This window comes from Panthera leo, chromosome F3 (assembly GCF_018350215.1).
Source record: "Panthera leo isolate Ple1 chromosome F3, P.leo_Ple1_pat1.1, whole genome shotgun sequence".
Lineage (NCBI taxonomy): Eukaryota > Metazoa > Chordata > Mammalia > Carnivora > Felidae > Panthera > Panthera leo.
In genome coordinates this window covers 37,980,398-37,993,274 of record NC_056696.1, presented here as the reverse complement: position 1 = coordinate 37,993,274, position 12,877 = coordinate 37,980,398, and positions in this window count along the sequence as shown.

The following is a 12,877-nucleotide window of genomic DNA, read 5'->3' as shown; positions in this document are numbered from 1 at the left end:
GGCAATGCTACAGGGGACATGACAGAGCACAAGGGTATAGAGAGGAATTTTCCAGGCCTCTCACAAACATGAAGCTTTGGTGCACGAGAGCTTCAGCTTGCACTATTCCACTTGAGCACCGGTAGGGCTGATCATGAGTTTCTTTACCGGGAAGAAAACAAACAAACAAAGAAAACTTACTGTTCTAGTGCTTTGCTGTATACAGGGCTAAAATAAATATTTTTGAAAAACCCCTTTCCATAGTCTACTGGAGGTGAGGGAAGTGAAAGAGACCATTGCTGAGAATGAGGATCTGGCTGATGCCTCTTTTGCTCAAGAAAACTCCAGAATGTGTGCTTGGGTAACTGGATAATTTGGGTGGGTGGTAAACTGTGACCTGTTCTTCTAAAGAAGTCATAGATAGCTAGAGCATGGAAGAAGGAAGAAAAGGTCTCTAAGAAGAAGAACTTACCCTGAGAAGATGGTCATGAAACAAGTACTAGGATCTGACCAGGAAGAAAGTTCAGTAATTTCTTATGTTTATTTCATTTTTTGGTATTTATTATGCTCTGATATGTTCTCATACTAATACCCCAACTGATCGTAAAGTGCAAAACATATAATAGGGTTTTATTGGCTGTAATACTGATGAATTTAGAAAAAAGGGACAAAGCAAGGTGAGGAAGAGGGGAGCGGAGCCCCTAGGCTCCTAAGAGAAGCGGGCAGTGAGAGCTGAAGTAAGCCTCCTCAAAATACCTGTGTACTAAAGTAAGCAGCATTTTAAAATGACTCCCTATGGTTTTAATACAGTGTCACTGTCATGATTATGTTACATGGCAAAGTAATTTTAAAGATATAAACAAGGTTATTAATAAGTTGATCTTAAGATAGGGAGATTCTCCAGGTTGGCCCAGTACATGAGCCTTTTAAAAATAGAAAGTTTTCTCCAGCTGATGGTAAAAGAGGAAGTCAGAGAGATTTGAAGTTTAAGCGATTGGATTTGACATAAGGTTGATTCATTGCTGAGCTGGGTTGGTGGGGAGACTGATGGAAGGATCTAAATCTAGACTTTAAGGAGTTAAAGTGACCCTTAGCTGACAGGTAGAAAAAAGACTGGAATCTCAGTCCTACAGCCACAAGGAACTAAATTCTGCCAACAACCTGAAAGAACTTGGAAGTGGATTCTTCCCCAGAGCTTCCAAATAAGAGTCTAATCTGGCCAATATTTTGATTTCAACCCTGTGGGACTGAGAGCCCCATTGAGCCTTCCTAGGCATCTGACCTACAAAACTATGAACAATAAATGGATATTGTTTTCATGTGTTAAGGTGGTAGTAATTTGTTATGCAGCAGTAGAAAACTAACACACCTGAGTAGACTTGAGGGTGACTTGCTGGTTTCCTTTAACAAGTGGCAGATTTTACCACTGCAATGGTAGGACAGGTCGAATCAAAGCATCCCCACTAATACTAGAAGAGCAGGAGTCAAAGAGAAAGACCAAGAGCAAGTATCTGCCCTCCCGCCTAGAGCTCAGTTGGTAGTAACTCTGCTCTGGATGCCAAATGGCAGCATCTTGGGAGAGAGAGAATGACTGACTCTTTGTCTAGGCTACCTCAGCTATAGTCTGGTTGGATGGAAAGAGGAAAGAAATTATGATGAAGAGGAGGGTTTATATTTTTATTTTCTTTAAAATATCATCCCATAGAAAATGTAGCCCAATTCATGGGTTGAAACTGACCAATCTATCAAGATTTCTCCTCCTTGGGGAGGAAGTCAGTAGAGACAGGAGCATAGAAACGTCTTGAGATCTTTTCCCCTGGGAGTCATTGTGTAGCTTGAGACTTCCAATGCATCAGCAGTCCCAGCATGGGTATTTCTGGTAGTGACATCAGAAGACAAGTCTCTGTGAGAAAACTGTCTTTTATCCTCTGACCAACAGTAGTATTAGGGTGAGAGGTTCTCACCCTAGCAAGCATTAGGGTGTTAAGAAGATACCTCCCCATCTCAGGGACCCTGGTCAGGAGAGGAAGAAATTGGTAAATATGTGAGGATAAGGTAGAATTGTACACACGCATCTCACCCTAGGAACACTTCAACAAGATTGAATGGCAAATTAAAGGAAAACCAACATCCTGAAGCAGCAGACATGGGTTGAAACCAGAGTTACATGAATTATACTTATTTTGAATAATCCTTGGTAGACATAAATGTATTTATCTGCTCATAAATATATTTGAATTTCATGAATCTCACACTTTAAAACAAACTCAGTAAATACACTTTCAAGTACCCACCCCTCAGTTCAACATAGGCATATTAATCAAGACATTATCCTTGGATGAGAAATGCAGCACAAACTGGATGCTTCCTTCATCCCTCAGACTTAGTTGGGATTCAGTCCTCCTCCCTAAGATGGTAATTCCTATGTTTTCCAATAATATAAATGCATTCAAAACTGATTTGGCAACTGCTTTCATTTTATCAGTCCCAACTACATTTTATACAAATATTTCCAAATGGTAAATGTTTTTGAAAGATGAGATTTTTAACTGAAATCGATGCCCAAGTTTGAGACAAATGTGCCACACTGAACCTTTTTATTTAGTAGGATTTTTCTCTCTTGGCCACTGGCCCTAATTTCCTTGTCTTGAGGAAAGAGTAAGAGTCAGAGAGATATAGTAGAGAGGAACCTATGCCAAGATACAGAGTTGAGAACTGGTACCATCCATTATGTGCTCTGTGAACTTAGAGTTTTATAATACTTCTCAGCTTCATTTTCCCCATTTGTAATTATCAAGATTAAATATCATAATTTAAATGATAGCTTACTACTACACAAATGCTAATTTCTATTATCTGAAAAAACAAAACAAAACAAAACAAAACTCTAGGGGCACCTGGTGGTTCGGTCAGGTAAGTGTCTGACTCTTGATTTCGACTCCGGTCATGATCTAATGGTTGTGGGATTGAGCCCTGCTTTGGATTGTGCTCCATGCTGGGTGTGGAGCCTGTTTAAGATTCTCTCTCTCTCTCTCTCTCTCCCTCCCTCTCCCTCCTCTGCTTGCACAAATGCATGTGCACATGTTCATGCTCTCTCAAAAAAAGTAAATAAATAAAAATTAAAAAAAAAAACGCAGCTCTATAGTTAAATGATTATTTCATTATTCAACTATTATTTTCTGGGAACCTACAATATTCTATTTAATTCTTTTCATAAAAAATAGTATCATTTGAATTCACAATCTATAAAAGACTTTAATCAAAGGAAATACGAATATGTAAACTTTATCCTATAATTCATTTCTGAAAATCATTTGCCTGAAAACTATGGACATCTCTAAAAATGTCTTAATTTTAACTTTAAAACAATAAATGATGTTGACATGTCATTATAAAAAAAAAGTCAAATTTTAGTAAGTGTCAACCAACTTTTAGCATCGTGTCTTTGTATAAAAATGCGATTTCTCTTTATTCCAGGGGAAGGGAGGGGGGTTCACATAGTACAGTTGGAAAAATAGTAAATTATAAATTAATAGGAGAACTATTGAAAATATACTTTTGATGAGAGACCCAAATTCACCCCTTAAACTCAAGCTAGAAGGCACCTCATCTTTCAGAAACTCTTCTGCATATTATCTGAGTAAGCCCACTGAGGGGAAGTATATTATTTGGACAATAGGAGTTCACTATCAAAGACCGTTTTCTAGTATATTCTTATCAACATTCATTTTAAACAATATATGAAAACACAATTATAACAATGGGGAAAAATAAACTTTGATTCAGAGACTAGATCAAGGCTTCAGAATCTGAAAGATCAACAAAACCAAACTTGATATAAATAGACACCTTCAGATGAATTGTTAAACCTGACTTAATATTTACCGCTACTGCTGTTCATTCTCGCAAGGAATCAGCCTAGAGGCAAGGAAAGGACGCAGGCTTGCAATAGGGTACAAATCACAAGTCTGCCATTTGCCTTGGGTTCCCCTCTGGAATTTGGTGTTGCTATGTTTCCCTTTGAAAGCAAAGGACGTAACACATATGAGGACGTCTGACATAGAATTAAGGGTAACGAGGCCCATGTTTCAAGTAATGCTATTTTTTCTGATGCTATTTCTCCAGTTCCTCAGTCGACTCTCATTCATAGCAATGGGGCTAGTTTTGGAGGCCAAGAAGGTGGAGGGAAGTTGGAAAACCTGAGTAACTGAAATTGATGGAAACGTCAAGATTCTTAGAGCCTGTTTTAACCTAGACTTTAATAATAATAAAAAAAACTACCAAAATGTTTTGTGTTTTGTTTTTGTTTCAAATTTATTTATTTATTGAGAAAGAGAGAGAGAGAGAGAGAGTAAGTATAGGGGAAGGACAGAGAGGGAGAGACAGAATCCCAAGCAGGCTCCACACTGACAGTGCAGCTTAAACTCATGAACCGATCATGACCTGAGCAGAAATCAGAAGTCAGAGGCTTCACTGACTGAGCCACCCCATCGTATTTGTTTTCACTCCATTTCTGGAGACACCAAAGCACAGTCAAGCCAACAAACAAAAACAGAAACAAAACAACAAAAATTAAGAGACAGGGGTGGTATGAAAGGAAAAAAAGCAAACTGCAGTGTATATAATTCACAAACTGATTATCAATATTAGACATTTGACAGTTGACTACATTTATGTGATTAAAAGTTGCCAGAAGGCTAAGAGAGTCCCCTTAGTGTAAAGCAAGTTGTATACATTTTGCCAATTTTTATGGTGACCCAAGAGAGATAATTCAACTAAATTTCCCTCCATAGGCATGTGATTGAATTGTTTAATCGTAAAACAGTAAAATCATTTTACGAGGTTCAACTTCATGTTTGCAGAAAAGCCAGTGTGCTAAGTAGCAGTGGCCAGGTATTATATATTCTATTACAGAAGAAACTATAAAGAATTTAATCTCTTATTATTATTTCTTTCTGAAGCATGAAAAGATATTTACTTTGAACTGAATGTGTTTTTGTTTTAGGTTTTTCTAATAGAGTTATGATAAAAGACGCCTTGTTCCTTCCTTTCAGGTATTTGTAAATGTTTTTATTTACTGTCTGAGCAATTCCAGGAACTATTCACCTGTGGTTCATGGTATTGACAGGGCTTTATAACACAGCACAATTTTCAGGACAATTCTGAAGCTTTTGTAATTTTCTGAAAAATCTCTGCTCTTGTGATAGGAATAGGAAGTTGCCCTGCTCTGTTTGATACTCATAAAAGGAACCTGCCAATTGCAATATAACAGCAAGTACTCCAAAAGTCCTGTGCAAATAGAAAGGAAAATATTCAAGCTAATGGGTTTTGCATGGAGATGATGTATACGACAGTTTAATGGGATGAGTGTTTAGATGCTGCCTGCCCTGAGGCTGCTTTTGATCCAGGCTGAGCCTATATGGCTCAGCTCCGAGGAGGAACATCTTTGCACAAGAGAGGTCTTTCTCCCTCGCACAACTGTGGGAGACCTGGTAATCATTGAACTCACTACTTTTGTCAGTGAACTCAAATGAGGATTAACGAAATTTTCTTCAAATGGAGTTCTAGCAAACCATTATCAATCAATGGCAATTGGAACTTTCAATAAATGAAGATTCAATGTCCTTCTGAGATTAGGATAATCTTTATAATACAATAATATTTGGGGAATTAAAAGCAGATTTGGAGCTAATTTGGGGACTAGATTTTGAAAAGAACAGTGGGAGGTCTTTCTCCCACAGTTTACCTTATATCTGCCCAAGCCATCAGGCAGACTGAAACTGGTATTGTTGAATCTTAATTTGCTGACTTGTTAGGGTGTGAACTATACATGTGCTGACTTATCTGCATCCATCTACTTGGTTTCCCTGGGCTTCCAAAATTCACAAAACTCATTGGGTGCTGTCAGGGAATCAATGGACTGTGATTTTTTAAATTGAAGTATAATCGACATATAACATTATATTAGTTCCAGATATACAATACAGTGATACAATATTTGTATGTAGTACAAAATGATCGCCACCAGAAACCTCGTTTCCCGTGTCATAATTCCTCTGTATCATTAACTAGAGTCACCATGGTCTATATTACCTCCCCATGACTTCTCTACTTTATGACTTGGAATTTGTACATCTTGACCACCTTCTCCCATTTCGCCTGCTCACAACATTCTTCCCCTTTGGCAACCACTAATCTGTTTTCTGCATTTGTAAGTTTTGTCTGTTTTGCTTTGTTTTTTAGATTCCACATATAAGTGAAATCATACAGTATTTGTCTTTGTCTGATTTACTTAGCATAATACTATCTATGCTATCGCATATGCCAAGATTTCATTCTTTTTTTAATTTTTTTTTTAACATTTATTCATTTTGTTCATTCATCTCGTGAACCATGAGATCATGACCTGAGCCAAAGTCAGGTGCTTAACAGACTGAGCCACCCAGACACCCAAAGATTTCATTCTTTTTTGTGACTGAGTAGTATTCTAATTTATACACACACACACACACACACACACACACACACACACACGACATTCATTCCTGCATTGATGGACACGGTAGCTATTTCCATATCTTGGTTATTGTAAGTAATACTGCAATGAACATAAGAGTGCACATATCTTTTCAAATCAATGTTTTTATGGGTTTTTTTTTTTGATAAATATCCAGAAGTAGAGTTGCTGGATCATACAATAGTTCCATTTTTAGCTTTTGGGGAACCTTCATGCTGCTTTCCATGGTGAAGCATCTAGGATAAAAACCTCAGGGTTGTCTCTGACACTCTTTTATCCTCTTTTTTTTTAATGTTTATTTGTTCTGAGAGAGAGAGAGAGAGAGAGAGAGAGAATGGGGGAGGGACAGATGGGGGGAGAGAGAGAATCCCAAGTAGGTTCTACACTGTTAACACAGAGCCTGACATAGGGTTCAATCCCACAAACTGTGAGATCATGACCTAAGCTGAAATCAAGAGTCAGATGCTTATCCAACTGAGCCACCCAGGCAAGCCAGGTGACAGAATAAATGATAATAAGTACTAGTTTTTGAATGCCAACATTGTACCAGGTTTTGTAAGATCAGTTTCACATCTTATTAGTCACATTTCCAGATTACTAAATAAAAACCCAAAGAGGTTAAGAAACTGTCTAAATCCATCCACTCCAGAACCTTTATATGCCTACAGACAAGTACTATGGAAGGAAGGAGAAGGTGCCATAAATAAAAAAGTAAGAAAGTCTTGATGATAAGCTTCATTTGCTTTAAGTTTTGCCCAGACACCCAATCTGTCCACTACACTCCATAAGGTACACTATGAAAACTCATTTTTAACATAAGAATTATATTTGGGTGAGCAATAAAAGAGTGCCGAGTAAGACTCTCATTAGATATTTACATATAAAATTACTTTCTTTTTGTATTTAAAAAAAATTAATGTTCATTTATTTTTGAGAGAGAGAAAGAGTGTGAGTGGGGGAGGGGCAGAGAGACAGGGAGACACAGACTCTGAAACAGGTTCCAGGCTCTGAGCTGTCAGCACAGAGCCCAACATGGGGCTCGAACTCGTGGAGTACGAGATCATGACCCGAGCTGAAGTTGGACGCTTAACCAACTGAGCCACCCAGGCTCACCATATCAAATCACTTTCTGATTGTAGAGCTGCCATTTCAGTTTGGATGTACGTAAGTGTGTGTGCGAGCATGTACGTGTGTTTTAATGTTTGGAGACCCCACATTTGGACTTCTTCAACTGATTTAAAAAAATTAACATTTATTTATTATTGAGAGACAGAGAGACACAGAGCATGAGCAGGGAGGGGGTAGAGAAAGGGGGAGACACAGAATCCAAAGCAGGCTCCAGGCTCTGAGCTGTCAGCACGGAGGCCAATGCAGGGCTGGAACTCACAAACTGTGAGATCATGACCTGAGCTGAAGTGGGACACTTAACCAACTGAGCCACCCAGGCGCCCCCTTCTTCAACTGATTTAACTGAAAAGTCCCTTGACAGAGAAAAAGCAGCACTACACATATGAGAATAGCTAAAACTTAGTGCAGTTTGCTTATTGCATTTTGAGAATGCTGTGAATTCTTTCTTTCTATTCTTGACTTGATCCATGACACGGGTGCCTAAAGTTGATTACATGATACATTCTAAAGTATTTAAGATAACTTATTTGTATCTCATCAGGTGTGGTAAATGTTGAAAGTGACAATTTGAGATTCTTTCTCAGATTGGGAATTCCTTTCATAATCAAATCATAAACTCTCAGGCACAACATGTGCTTGAAGAAGTTTTGATCAAGTTGTATTGTATCACTATCACATATTTTGGGAAAGTGTTAATGGCTATAATATTTTCTCTGTTAGAATTTATTTTAAAAACAGAGTTTAATTCAGTAGGCATCCCCTTGTTGTATATTGGTGGTTCTGTTTTTACTTGCTTGGCTAACAAGAAAAAAATCCTAAGTCAATCAACTTGACAACACTAGTTGGGGTAGAATCACCCCATTTCCACAGAGGAGTTTGCTATAATTCTTCCAACACTCCTTAAGAGCTTTCAGTATAGTAGGAACTGGTATGTTTTTATCTCATCTAATCCCCAACAATCCCGTAAATTGAGTATCATTATTTCTATTTTATAGGTAAGGAAGCTGAGACCCAAGAAACTTAAGGGATCTGACAAGGTCGAGCATTTAGTAATGATATGAATCCTACCCTAGGCTTTTGAGAACAAAACAGAATTGTATAGATTGTTTCCATAAACCTCAGGGCCTATTAGCTGTTACATATCTATTTTAGCAGTTTCTTGTGGTCTCTGAAGTGTAAAGGACATAATATCCAAAACACTTTGGGACCTAATCCAAACCAGATTCCTAGCCAGCTAAATAGACCAGAAATTTGAATAACATAGCATTGTAAGTACAGATTCAGGAACCTGAAGAAATACAAAGCATGTTTAATATGCTTCCTCCATCACTGATTAATATTAAACCTTATCTTCCAGTAATATAAAAGAAATATTTTGGGACGCGGGGGTGGCTCAATCGGTTGAGTGTCTGACTTCAGCTCAGGTCATGATCTCACGGTCCGTGGGTTCGAGCCCCACGTCAGGCTCTGTGCTGACAGCTCAGAGCCTGGAGCCTGTTTCAGATTCTGTGTCTCCCTCTCTCTGACCCTTCCCTGTTCATGCTCGGTCTTTCTCTGTCTCAAAAATAAATTTAAAAAAATTAAAAAAAAAGAAATATTTTAACTGTGTAGTTCTCACTGATAAAAAGCTCGAGCTGTAGGGCTAGAAGTTTAAGAGATCATCTTTCCTTCCATACTTTTCAGCTTTGTGACTTTATGCAAGTTTCTTAACCTCTCTGTTTCAATTTCCTTTTGTGTAATATGAAGATAATAACAGTGCTTATGCCATAGAATTGCTATAATTATTAACTGAATCATCACTGAGAATTCTTTATGATGGTTATTAACATTCCTTTAAAAGTTGGAAAACATAAGTTAGGTGATAAAGTTTTTCCAATGGCTATTGTGATATTTCAATATACATGGCAGTAACTGAGGTATAAATAATCTATGCAATGTATTACTTTTTCCCCTGCAATTTACATTGCCTAGGAGATAGAATTACTCCTTTACTTTCTGTTTCTAACAATAAAACATTTATGGGGAAGTTAATGCAAAGTACTCTTCTTATCTCTAAGAAGCATTTCATAAACTATTCTGAGAGGTCAATAATTTCCAATAATTTACACAGACTTTAAAATTTCTTGATGTGTTTTTACGCACTTTACCTTATATTTACAACTCAGTGATGTCGGAAAGCTAAATATTATAAGTCTTATTTACAAAAGTAGAAAACGAGTTTAAAAGACAAGTTTCAGCAGAAGGAAGGATACTCTGTCTTCTGATTCCTAGTCCTTGGTGTCTCCCTCTGAGAGGAGAAACAAAATGACAATGCTTTGTTTATCAGTAAACTGGAGTATCCTCTCTTAGCCCATCTCAGTGAAACATTTCTCCTAATGAGGACAAGAGGACACCGGAAGAAAAGACCTTAAAATCACCTAGAATCACCTTTAAAAGTAGTGGAATTTTTTTTTCTCTTTGATGTTAAAGCCTTCTGAAAGCTTCTCAAGGAAACACAGAATTAATTATAAGGGTGAGGACCCAATTCATTAACTATAGATAAATTCTTTTCTCCTCAAAATCATCATTCATAATTCCTTCTCTTACTGACTAAAGATCACAGGAGAAACCAAGCTTACAAAGGAATTCTATAATAATTCTTCCCAAGGAACATCATTCTAGAGTTATCTTAACTCGCATTTTACATCTTTGCATTATGCTTTGGTGTCAAAATAAAAAGGTAAAATACTATAGAGTAAAGCAATTTTGCAGATGGCTAGCTTGAGAGATTGCTACATTCTCCTGTGGAGACCGAATGCTGCAGGGTAATGTGTTCAACTTCAAGCGTACAAATTAATGTACAGATTTTAAGAAAGTAAATAATGTAAACATTGAATATAATAAGTCATGGGGATTAAGGAGTGTACTTGCCGTGATGAGCACCAGGTGTTGCATGGGTATGTTGAATCACTATATTGATTCTATATTGATAGACTATATTGTCTATCTGAAATTCATATGACACTGTATGTTAACTAACTGAATTAAAAAAAAAAAGACTTAAAGAAAAAATGTAAAATAAAAAAAAAATAAACACACAACCAAAAAGAAAAAAAAAACATTAACAGAAACAATTCACAAAATGTTTCTTGCTTCCTTTGAAGCTAAAGGAAGCCATTATAGTCTCACCAATAAGATATAAACAGAAGAATCTGGATAGGTGTGCCAAGATATTTTCTTATTTATTTATGGCAAGAAACATTTTAAAAGAGATCCAACTGATGTCTTTTGTTTTCCCTTTCTATTTGTCTGAAATTTTGACAGGATGAGGTGCAGCAGAAACGAGGGAGAAGTCAATAGAATACAAACATGTTCAGTCAGGATATCACTATGCTACTGCCAAAGCCTTGAATTGCCTGCCTCTCAGTTTCTTATTATCACAAAATGAATGAATTAATGTGTAAATGAGTGGGAGAATAAATAAATTCTGATTTTTATTAAGGTCATTATCACCTGGGATTTCCATTCTATAAGGCCACACCATTTTTAAGTGACATTACACCCCTAGACAAAAGTGAGCTCTAACAGTAGCTTAAAGTCAGTGAGTCTTATCCCCCCAACACACACCCACCATCCGTGCAAAGACACAACGCAAATCAAGCTCTCTCATCTGCGGGCAATTCTCAAAGACTTGCACCAATGTAGTTTCCCATTTAAGAAAAAAAAAAAGATCTTTTTAAACATGTGTTTTCTATTCTTAAGAAAATTAGCTCTGTAATGACTGTTCGGACTAAAACACAGTAATTAATATTTGTTTTTGTTGACTTTAAATAGGATATGGCAGGAAAATGGTACAAAAAGCCATTTTATTATATTAAAGTGGTACAAAGACAGTATGTTTGAGAAACTCAGTCCAGAAGCCTGGATTCACTTTTAATGTTTGGTAAAAGCAAAGGCTGGCTGGCCTGTGAGTGGTGAACACTTTGCTGGGGACCCAGATGCTGACATCTCTCAGGCCAGCCCTCGTTCAGTGCGCTACTCCACAACCCATTCTGTAATTGGAGGTCCATCTCATTTCCCTCGGAGATAGAAAAACTCAAAAGCCTTCCTTAATTTTATGATAGCAAACCCTGGGTATTTTTTTGTCTCTTTTGAAATATTTCTTTAGAAACAGATTCTATCCTCAAGATTTTAAAATAATATTAAGCTGTATCATAGATAAATAAACTCTGTAATTAATAAAACAGACTGAATTCCCTGTCATGATTTCAGTTTAAATGGATGTTACAAACGACCTATTCTTCATATACGATAGTTGTAGAATATAGGTCTGTATGTGTCAAATTGTAAAATGAATTTTGGGAGCTGCTTGATAATGAAGAATGAGGATAGGAAGATTAGCTGGGTGGATCCAATGTAACCCCAAGGATTCTAATAAGTAGAATACGGAGGTCAGAGATAGAGAGTTTTGAAGATGTCATGCTTCTGGCTTTGAAGATGGAGAAAGGAATTCATCCACTCCACGAGTCAGGGAATGCAAGTGACCTCTAGAAGCCGGAAAAGCAAAGGAAATACATTTTTCTCCTGGGGCCTTCAGAAGGAAGATAGCCCAATCGATACCTTGATTTCAGCTCAGTAAATCCATTTTCCACTTCTGACTTTCAGAATTCTAACATAATACATTGGTATTGTTTAATGAAACTAATTTAAGGAATTTTGTTACGGCAAAAATAAGAAATGAATATAGGGCTTATGTTTGATTTGAATTTTGAAGTTTGAATTCAGTATTAAGACCAGAGAGTATGTAATCCCATCCAATGGAGCTATAAGTTCTAAAGCATTGAGGCTAAGTTTACCGGAAGGAAATGGAGATACACATGAAAAAGAAATATATATGTGCAGGAGGTTAAATTAGGCTACAGGAGGTGCTCACATCTCCTAAGAATTTATCTGACATTATAAGGAATTTGAACAATAGGGAACCATGGAGAATGACTTAATTGGGTTTACATTTGGGCAGATCTACAAAAATAGCAGTCAAGTGAAGTGAAACTAAAAGCAATAATACCAGTTAAAACCCAAGGTGCATCATACCTAATGAAAACCATGTATAGGAACCCCAGGATACAGCAAGGGTAGAGCTAAGGTGATGGTTAGGCACTAAAGGAAAACTCGCTACTAGTTCTTATTTGTATCTATAGTAACTGAGAAGAACTGGCAAGATCAAAGGAACATCTGGTGTCCAAGGACCTTAGGAAGCAATCTCATCACTCC